The following is a 10,084-nucleotide window of genomic DNA, read 5'->3' on the forward strand; positions in this document are numbered from 1 at the left end:
GCCTCGTACTATCAGAGGCCAGAGACGACGGCATTAAGTCCCCTGCAACTGGAATTAGAGATGGCCGTAATCTGCTATGTGGGTACTTGTAACTAACCCTGTTCCTCTGGGAGAGCAACCTTATAGCTCGTAACTACCAAGCCATCTCTCCAGTCACTCAATCTTTCCTTTGTATCTCTTCTATGAACCGACCAGTAGCTAGATGAACAAATATTCATATATGTAATATATACACATATAGATGTGAATATATGCAGATATACTTCAGCATCCATCTATATTTTTATCAATCTAAAATAAAGTACTGTGATGCTACAGTATTCTCAGATACAGTGTGTAGCTCTATCATCATGGCTGTGCTCGCCCTTCAGGGAGGACCTGGCACTCTCGTTCCACTTTCTCTAGCCTATTGTGACAGAACCCATGATAATATTACTGTATCTTGCTTTTCCTTTTGTCAAAACTTATACAACCAGCAGATCAGAGTATATTATTTAATTCATAATACAGTATTTTTTTTTTTTGTTTTTTGTTTTCTTCAAGACAAGGTTTCCCTGTGTAGCTTTGGCTGTCCTAGACTCCCTTTGTAGATCAGGCTGGCCTCAAACTCACAGTGATCCACCTGCCTCTGCCTCCCAAGTGCTGTGATTAAAGGCGTGCGCCATCATGCCCGGCCATAATGCAGTATTTTAACTTCTTTAACTATCTCGCAATACTTTAAGAGCTCACGCTTATTTTGTCTAAGGAAGACAAACACAAAGAACACCCCTCTCACTTGGATTATAGTGTACACAGCATTTAGTCTTAGGTCACCAAAACTTTTTCTTGGGGGAGGTATATCCTCTTTCCTGAACTCCCAATGTATGATTCCAGCAAAGTTCACTCTGGAGAATCCATGAGTGAAGCATTACTTGCAGGAATGTATGTGTGTGCCCTCCCAAAAGGACCCTCTGCAAAGTTTTTACCCAGCAGAAACGATGGCCTTCCCATCGGCACATGAATTGATCCCCCTCCCGAGTCCTGGCCCTCCCCCACCTATACTCTCTAGCCCTCCCTGAGCCATTTGCAATTAGAGCAGAAATGCATACAACTAATTGAAAGGAGCAGTTAGATAGGAGGGGGAGTGTACCCTGGAGTGTGCCCTGGAGTGTATCCTGGAGTGTGCCCTGGAGTGTGCCCTGGAGTATACCCTGGAGTGTGCCCTGGAGTGTGCCCTGGAGTGTACCCTGGAGTGCACCCTGGAGTGTACCCTAAAGTGTACCCTAGAGTGTACCCTGGAGTGTACCCTGGAGTATACCCTGGAGTGTACCCTGGAGTATACCCTGGAACTGGAGCTACAGATACTTCTAAGCTGCCATGTGGGTGCTAGGAACTGAACCTGAGTTCTGTGCAAGAAAAATACATGTTCTTAGAGGCTAGACTACCTCTTCAGCCTCCAGACTAATTTCTTTATCATCATCATCATCATCATCATCATCATCATCACCATCACCACCACCACCACCACCATCATCAAAGTACTGGGTTTCATTATGACATTTTGATATACACATCTTTATACCTTGTTCTTACTTGTCTTCTTTCATTGTTCTTTTCTGTACTTGATGTCCTCTTCTGACTGAGTCTCTTCTTTCACCCAGCTATTCACACCTTTTTCTTTCTTTCTTTCTTGTTATTTATTTATTATGTATACAGTGCACGGCCTGCATGTACACCTGCAGGCCAGAAGAGGGCATCAGATCACATCACAGACGGTTGTGAAGCCACCATGTGGTTGCTGGGAATTGAACTCAGGGCCTCTAGAAGAGTAATCAGTGCTCTTAACCTCTGAGCCATCTCTCCAGCCCCCTGCTTTCTTATTACATGCATTCCATTGCCTTTTCTATTTTTCCCTCCCTTGAAATCTCTTCCTCTCCTCTTATGATCCCGTCTGTTTTTATGATCTATATATACATACATATTATACATATACATACATATTATATATAAACACATGTATATAGAAATTTAAATCTAGGTTCTATATGTAAAATAGAATGTGAGATATTTGTCCTTATGAGTCTGGCTCACTCTGTTCAACACAATGGTTTCCAGTTGCAGTCATTTCTCTGCAAATGTCAGAGTCTCACTTTTTCTTGTGGCTGCACACACAATCCCATTGTGTAGATACACGTTTCCTTTTTTAGCCATTCATCAGGTGGTACACTGCTAGGCTGTTTTCATTCCCTGCCTACCATGAGCAGCACAACAATCAACACGGAAACAAGCATCTCTGTTACACGCCTTTCAGAGGCACATTGGAGAGTGGTTGGTACAGCTGGGTCACATAGTAGTTTTAGTTTTAGTTTTTTGAGAAACATCCACATTGACTTCTATAGTGGCTACCGTGATCTACATTCCCACCAGCAGTGATAGGCTCCTCTTTCCACAGCCTCACCTACATGCTTTTCGATGATATTCATTCTGACTGAGGTGACACAGAATCCTAAAACAGTTTACATTTGCATTTCTCTGATGGCTAAGCATGCAGGACACTTTTCCAGTATTTACTTTTTGCTGCTGCTTATATATCCTAGACATTAATTGTCTGCTTGATGTGTAATTGGAAAAGAAGTGTTTCCTACTCAGCAGACTGACTTATCACTCAGGTTGGTTTTTTTTTTTTTTAACAGAGAAAAGGCTTTTTTTTTATTTTATGTAAAATCATTTGTCAATTCTTAGGGTTATTTCTGATGCTTCTGGAATTTTGTTCAGGACTACTTTTGCCTTTGCCTATGTGTTGAGGAATTTCCTGTTTAACTCTAGCAATTTCAAAGCTTCGGGTCTTGCATTCAAATATTTGATCCATTTTGAATTGATTTTTATGCATATGAAATGTGGTTTTGTATGATGAAATGCTGAGAAAAATGGATCTAATTTCATTCTTTTACACATAGTTTCCCTAGCACTGTTTGTTAAATTTATACATTTACCCTGAGCCTAGTACAGCTTAGTCTAGAATAGTGGTTCTCAACCTTTTTTAAATTAATTTTTATTTAGTTTTTTTATGTGCACTGGTATATAGGTGTTAGATTCCTTGCAACTGGAGTTACAGACAGTTGTGAGCTGATATGTGAGTGCTGGGGATTGAACCCAGGTCCTATGGAAGAGCAGACAGTGCTCTTAACCACTGAGCCATCTCTCCGGCTTCTCTAAGCCTCTTTCACGACGAGATCCTTTAACACAGTTTCTCATGTTGTGGTGACCCCCAACTATAAAATCATTTTGTTGCTACTTCATAACCGTAATCTTGCTACTGTTATGAATTGTAATGTAAATAACTATGTTTTCCAATGGTCGTAGGGTGAAAGGGTGGTTCAACCCCCAAAGGGGCCTCCACCCACATGTTGAAAACTACTAGTCTAGAAAAAGTAAAATATCTCTACACAGACTCATTTCTGATCACCCAAATTGTTCTTCACTTTGAAAACTTTTAAGGAAGAGAAAAAAAATGAGCTTATAAAAATGATCAGAACTGTTCCTTGTCTTCCACAGACTCAAGGTGTCCTGTATTCAAGGTGTGTTTTTGGCAGCAGTGAGCAGCTCTCTCCTTGTGGGAGATGCTCACTCAAAGAGTATTTGTAAGGGCCATAGATCCCCACTCATCTGTAGAATTGCCCAGCTGAATATGATGAACTGTCAACCCTGTTAGTAGAAGTTATAGAAACAAAATCTGCCATGATTAAGTAAAATAAAAAATGATTTGTATAGTCATCTCCAAGGCAAATGCTCACTTTTTCTTAGATCTTTCACACATCAGTGCACATGTGTTTCTCTTAGCCTGGTCCCTTCTGCCTCTGTTGGTAGGTGGCTGAGAGTCTGCAAAAATTTAGGAAATATTACTGTAACTAAGCACTCTATAAGAACAGATACAAAACAATACATAATTTAGTGTACTTACTACATGCCAGACATATTGCAAATACTTTACACATGTTAGTTTAATTTCCCACTAACCTATCCTATGTATTTATTATTGTTCCTAACTTACATGTAAGAAATAGAAGCTTACTGATATTGAAATGTTTGTTCAGGATCACACAAGGTAGAGCCTGGCTTCAAAAGTAGAGCACACATTCAAACAGTTATGTAATTCTAAAGACGTCTGGATGATACTTTGGGGTAGTGGTGGCTTTAACATCAGCCAACAATACCATCCACGAACAGGGATATTACTGTGACTTCCTTGTTGGACTCAAGAGCCGTGTAAAGCTGAGATACCTGTCCTGTAGCTACACTCCCAACAATACTTACAGAACTGGGAGCGAGTAAGGTAGTCAGTGGGTGAGGGCATTTGCCATGGAGCCTGACAGCGTTAGTATGAGCCCAGGGGCCAGCATGGTGGACCCCAGCCAGCTGTCTTCTGACTTCCATATACATAACACCCCAAATAAATAAATAAATAAATAAATGTAATTTAAAATTTAAAAACCCTACAAACCTTGAACAAATCTAGTGTGTTAGTTTAAGGGAAAAAAAAAAAACAAGCCATATATAGTGATGCCTGCCTTTAATTTCATTCCTAGAAGGTGGAAGGAAAAGTACCTTTGTGAGTCAAGAAGCCACCCTGGTCGACAGAACAAGTTCATCAGGGGTATACAGTGAGACCTTGTCTCAAAAAATTTAAAAAAAATCCAGTTGGCCAGTAGTGGCACACGCCTTAAGCCCAGCACTTAGGAGGCAGAGGCAGGCAAATCTCTGAGTTCAAGGCCAGCCTGGGCTACACAGAGAAACCCTATCTCAAAACAAACAAAGAAATCCATTGCCTAATTCCATTTGGGTATAACTTCTATCTGTTGTGTTTTCCATTATTATAATAAAGGCAAATTATGAGTAAAGTTTAACAACTCAAATTCTCAGTGAATTCTCTTCATAAGCAAATATTCTGACACGGAACGACCTACATTGTGTGACTTCAGCTCACAGCCCTTGTTGATCGCTTGAGGTATCAATTTATGCTAAGAGGCCATGGGTCAACACTTGCAGGGCAGGAAGTGGGATGTACGTACCTGCAGGTTAGAGAGGTTTCGTCCCGCCTGCTCTACAGGCTCCTGTATTTTTACTTCATATATTATCTCTGGCCTGAAAACTAGTATTCTGAGCACTGCCTCATTTGAGGGGTGTCTGACCACTAGGATTCAAGCTGCAGTCCCTGGATCTGAGGTCCTGCATATCTTTCCTTCCTTCAAGGGACCCGAGATTGACATGCTTCTGACCTGCAGCAAGCCCCATTGTCATTAGGCTGGAAGGTCAGTGTGGTTTTCTCCCCTGTTGACAGAGTTTGGTGTTCAGACACATTTCAAGGCTATGCACCTATGCACAAAGGGGTTCCCAGCCTTTGATTCACTGAAACAGCCTGATGAATAAAGAAGCCAAAGACCCCAGATATTTGCTCCCCAAGTATACCAGGAACTTGTCCCAGTTTTCAGCTAGTGGAGTCCCGGTCATTACACATGCTCAGAGCAGTGCTGCTTGCTTCGAGGGATGGCAAAAGACAGTTTTCCTGCCCTTGAATGAAGAGTTGGCTATTGCTTTTAGAAGGAGAATTTCTAGACATCAAAAAGCAGCATGTGATTCACAAGTTGTCACAACACAGTTTCTAAGGAGAGCCATGTAAATAGCCTACCCACCTTAAGTTACTCCTAATACCTCAGAAAGGATAGGTGCCTATGGCTAATCCCCACACAAAGCTTCCTTTTAGCTAAGAAGTTTGGTCACATTTCCCTGGCACAGCATCCATTACAAGATGTACTTTTCATCAATCAGAATTGCAGCTAGAAAACAGAGGAGAACCAGTCTACAAATAAAGGTCTCAAAAAATGAGGCCCTATTTTTTTTCTTTTTTAATCATGACACTCTTTGCAGGCGGAAGTTTGGCAGAGTGCCCTTGCAAATGACCTTTTACTATAGCCAAAGCTTGCCCTCTTCTGTACTCTGGTAACTGGATCTCTTTGCAATGGGCTAGAGGATCAGCAATTTAAATTCTGTTTCTGGTGCCTCTCTCAGTTCTTTTTAAAAAGGCTTTCAGTAGTTTGGTTTTCCTGGAGAAGAGGCCAGTGGTGTGTTTACCCGAGATAAGGGGAAAGTTTGTTTCCTGGCAAGACATGCTCTGAAACATCTGGGACACAATCTGCCCCTAGGACTGCACCGGGGCAGGCAAACCATGAGAGGAGTGGGAGGAATGGTGGCTCTCAGCAACAGGCAGGTGGTGAGGGTGCTTGGTGCTTCATCATTGCAATTCTACCTCTGGCTCACAATGAGTCATGATGTGTGCGCCTTTAGAGGCATCATCTATAGACAATCAGTTTCAGAGCACATAGAGCTGCTGGTAAATGGTTTTAGTTTTCAGATCTGATTTTCCAACTTCATACTCACAGATAAACAAGAGGTGTTTGCTTTCCTCTTTCCCTGTGTAGTTTTTTCCCCTAGAAGTTAGCACATACTCCAGTTTCTTTATCAACATGTTATTGAACTAGATCTGTATGAAAATAACTGAACTGATGAGGGTTTTTTTTTTTTTTACTGCAAGAGTTAAAGGCTGTTCTGAGATACTAAGGGTAAGAAGACCCAAGTCTCAAATCTACATAACTCAGGATAAAGCTTGGCAGTATCTGTGGCATAAAGCAGATAATTTAACGCATGGGAAAAGTTAATTGGAGGTAAAACAACCAACCATGCATACTTAATTGTTATGGCACAACATTCAGATAAGTACAGTGTTAGCATAAGCTGAGGGTAGAATTTTTTTGGACACTTGTGCAGGCCTGAGTAAAGGGTTACTGCACTCACCAGGCAGCGAAGGCACATGCCTTTAATTCCAGGAAGGAAGACTTCCTAAAAGATAATTGGAATTTAATACATTATGACAAAGTAATTTTAGAATTAAACATTAATGACTAATAGTAACTAACTGTCCCTCAGTTCATGCTTTGCTTTTGTGTTCTTATATTGTTTCAGGCGCCATAAATAATCCTCTGAGGGAAGGTATTCGCTGTTCCCTCCATATTGCAAAAAAGGGAACTAAAGCACAAAGGAATTAAGTGGTAGTGTGTTCTGGCTCGCACAGTCTGCAAACTGGAGGTGAAGCTGTAACTTAAAAGCTTTTGACTCTATGCCTTCGATGCCCTCACTCATAAGGCAGAGGCAGGTGTATCTTCATGAGTTCAAGACCAGCCTGATCTACATACTGAGTACCAAGACAGTCACAGTTATATGGAAAACCTGTCTCAAAACACAAAAAAATAAAACCCAAGTCAAACAAATAGATGTACTTTTACTTTTGGGGAAATAGAGTAAAAAGATAAGATATGTAGCTTTTTCTGATTGGTTTATAAAACATTTGTTTTCTGACATCAGTGTCAGTCTGTTTTCTCTTTGTCAAGGATAATCCTTGTTTCTCTTAATGAATGTCCTTTTCTGGACAAACAAGTGAACTTCAACTGCATTGTGATCACATATATTCACATCTCATATTATACAAAACCCTCTGCTCCTTAGGCATGTTGTGTACATAAACGGCTGTGTTTATGAGATAGCTGAAAGCGCAGCAGGCCTCAGCCTGATCTGTGTTGTCCGCCACTTACAGCTGCGACCTTGGATAAGAAGCAAGTCTCTAATCTTACCATCAGATCAGACGGTTGCTGGGTTGCTGAGGACTTTTTTTTTTTTTAAAAGAAAGGGTTTCTTTGTGTATCCTGGCTGTCCTGAAACTTGATCTGTGGCCTCAAATTCAGAGATCTGCCTGCCTCTGCCTCTTGAGTGCTGGGATTAAAGGTGGTCACCACCATGCCCAGCTATTGCTGGGAATTTTTAAAATAATAAAATGTGAATAACTCTAAATATTAAGGTCATTAGTAAGCAAGATATTTTTCTATTACTTCCCTCACCTTAAGTGCTGAAGAAAGGATGGCTTTCCATCAGAAGAAAAAAATCTAAATAATAAAAGAGAGGACTAGGGGTGGAGCTCAGTAGCAGATTGGTTCCCTAGTTCAATCTTCAGCACTCCAAAAGAAGAACAAATTAACTTAGCCAAGTATGGTGTCTCATACCTCTAAACCTATCACTCAGGAGGCTGAGGCAGGAGAATCACCAAAAATTTCAAGCAAGTCTGACTATTATGTAGTGAGTTCAAGACCATCCTAAGCTACATGTTAAGTGCCAAGCAAGCCTGGGTTAAACAGTGTGTCTCAAACCAGTCTGGGCTACAGAGCAAGACTTCCTTTCAACAAAAACAAAACCATAACAACAACAACAACAAAACAACAAACTAAACAAACAACAACAAAAAGAAACTGGTTCTATGAGAGTTTGGTAAAACTGAGTTTAGGAAAAATACAGGGCCTTTATAAAGGGGCAACGGGGAAGGAAATAGCTTTGTTCATTACAAATATGATGGACAGAACACTCCAGGGTAGTGCATGATGACGGTCATTAAATTCTAATGATCTTGGGACATCAAAGAAGCATGCTTATTTAACTTGGCAACATCATGTTTCACACTGACCTTTAACCTTGGAATGCTGGGACTATATGAAGAAGAGCAGGACTTGTTGGAAGATGTGAGCAATGACCTAGAAGCAGCATGTTAAAGCAGGTTTTGCAGGAGCCAAGCAACTCAGGTTCAAGATGGACTCTGCGGCCTACGAGCTGTGCAGCCACATGCTGGCTTCTGGCCTTGCCATGCTTCTGTTTCTCCACCATTATTAATAAAGTTTTTGTAGGAGCTAAGTGAGTTAATTTGGGGTAAACTACTTTGAACAGCGCTTGACTTACAGTTAGCTCTATGTAAGGTTTAATGCCATAGGAGTTACCTGAGAGAATGAAAACTATGTTGACCGTCCAAGCCCTTCATCCTTACCCACTTTCTCCTGTTTGAGTTGGGTGCTGAGGGCTGAGTCTCCCCAGGGCTGCTAACCCATCGTGTGGGACCACTTGCAGCTCTTTTGCTTTATCCTGATTATCCTTCTCACCTCCTATTCCTGGGATTTAACATCAGTGGGGCCACTATTTTATGATCTCACCTTTGCCCCAGAGGCCACATTTACTATGTCAGTCAGTCCTGATCAAGCCTTGCTCCTGGCTCTGTATTCAATCTTGTTATGGGCTTTGGTGGGAGCCAGAGTGAGGCCGTCCTTTCCAACAGCACAGAGTGATGAAATTACCTGATTTTCAGATATGCACATTTTAACATATCTAGAATCATGTAGGGTAGAAATTTCACTTCTGACTGAAATGTCAGACTGGCATTGAAAAAGAAACCAGGTTGAAGGAAACCGGTATCATCAAGTAGTCCGCATGGGGGCTGTAAAACCACCATTCAGAAAAGAGACTTGGAAGAGAAAAAAACTGTGAGGAGTATCCAGACAGAGAGAGACAGCAGGAAAGAAGACAGCATGTACCAGAATGACGATGCCACAGAAATAGGGAGGAGAGTTTTTGAAGGAGACGGCAAAACCCGAGAAAGGGTCATATAGTTAAAGATAACCATGAGGTAAGAGTACATGGATTGGGCCAGGTTAGATTTCAAGGATCCAAAGAAATGGGTGGTTTACTTAAAATGACAAGGAAAACGAAAGAGGGAAGGTCAGCTCCAACCCACCGTGGGCCTCTGGTCAGACTCTGTGCGTCTGTCCTGGACCTGGGTCAATGCCTCTGACCCACAGAATGAGCAGTACAGGGTTTCTTTCTTTACTGATCCAGGCCAGGTCTGAAGGCCGCGCATCCGCAAATCAACGCTAGGCTGCCAGGTCAGGAGAGGCAGCTCCGGCCACCCGGAAGGCTGCAGACTTTCCCACCCACAGAGGGCCCGTGTCAACATTATTTACTTGAATGTGTAACTTTCCACACGGCCAGGCGACAGGACGTGCTGCTCAGAGGACACCATGTGATGCAGGAGACCCGCGCCCCGCCTTTCCCGCTACAGGCACTCGCCCAGAAGCTTGCTTGGGTGAGGGCAATGTTTGCGGAGACCCCCAAGGTGGTCAGTCTGGAATGCCTCTTTCACCCGGCGAGGATTTAACTCGCCCACCTCTCAAGTCCCGCCGAC

General features: G+C 42.1%; 1 pseudogene across 1 annotated transcript in view; it reads right to left on the reverse strand.

The window, feature by feature from the left end:
* The window catches only part of LOC311597552 (ferritin light chain 1-like), a 44,931-nt pseudogene extending 34,950 nt beyond the window's left edge, over positions 1-9,981 (reverse strand). Inside the window, exons 1-4 of the transcript XR_014783625.1 lie at positions 9,638-9,981; positions 6,829-6,873; positions 3,774-3,858; positions 1,562-1,715 (exon numbers count right to left, since the gene is read on the reverse strand). The product of XR_014783625.1 is annotated as a ferritin light chain 1-like (transcript). The remainder of the gene's footprint in view (positions 1-1,561; positions 1,716-3,773; positions 3,859-6,828; positions 6,874-9,637) is intronic.
* Between the last annotated feature and the right edge of the window lie 103 nt (positions 9,982-10,084).

The sequence above is a fragment of the Acomys minous genome, assembly GCF_964271855.1.
Source record: "Acomys minous genome assembly, chromosome: 5".
Taxonomy (NCBI): Eukaryota; Metazoa; Chordata; class Mammalia; order Rodentia; family Muridae; genus Acomys; species Acomys minous.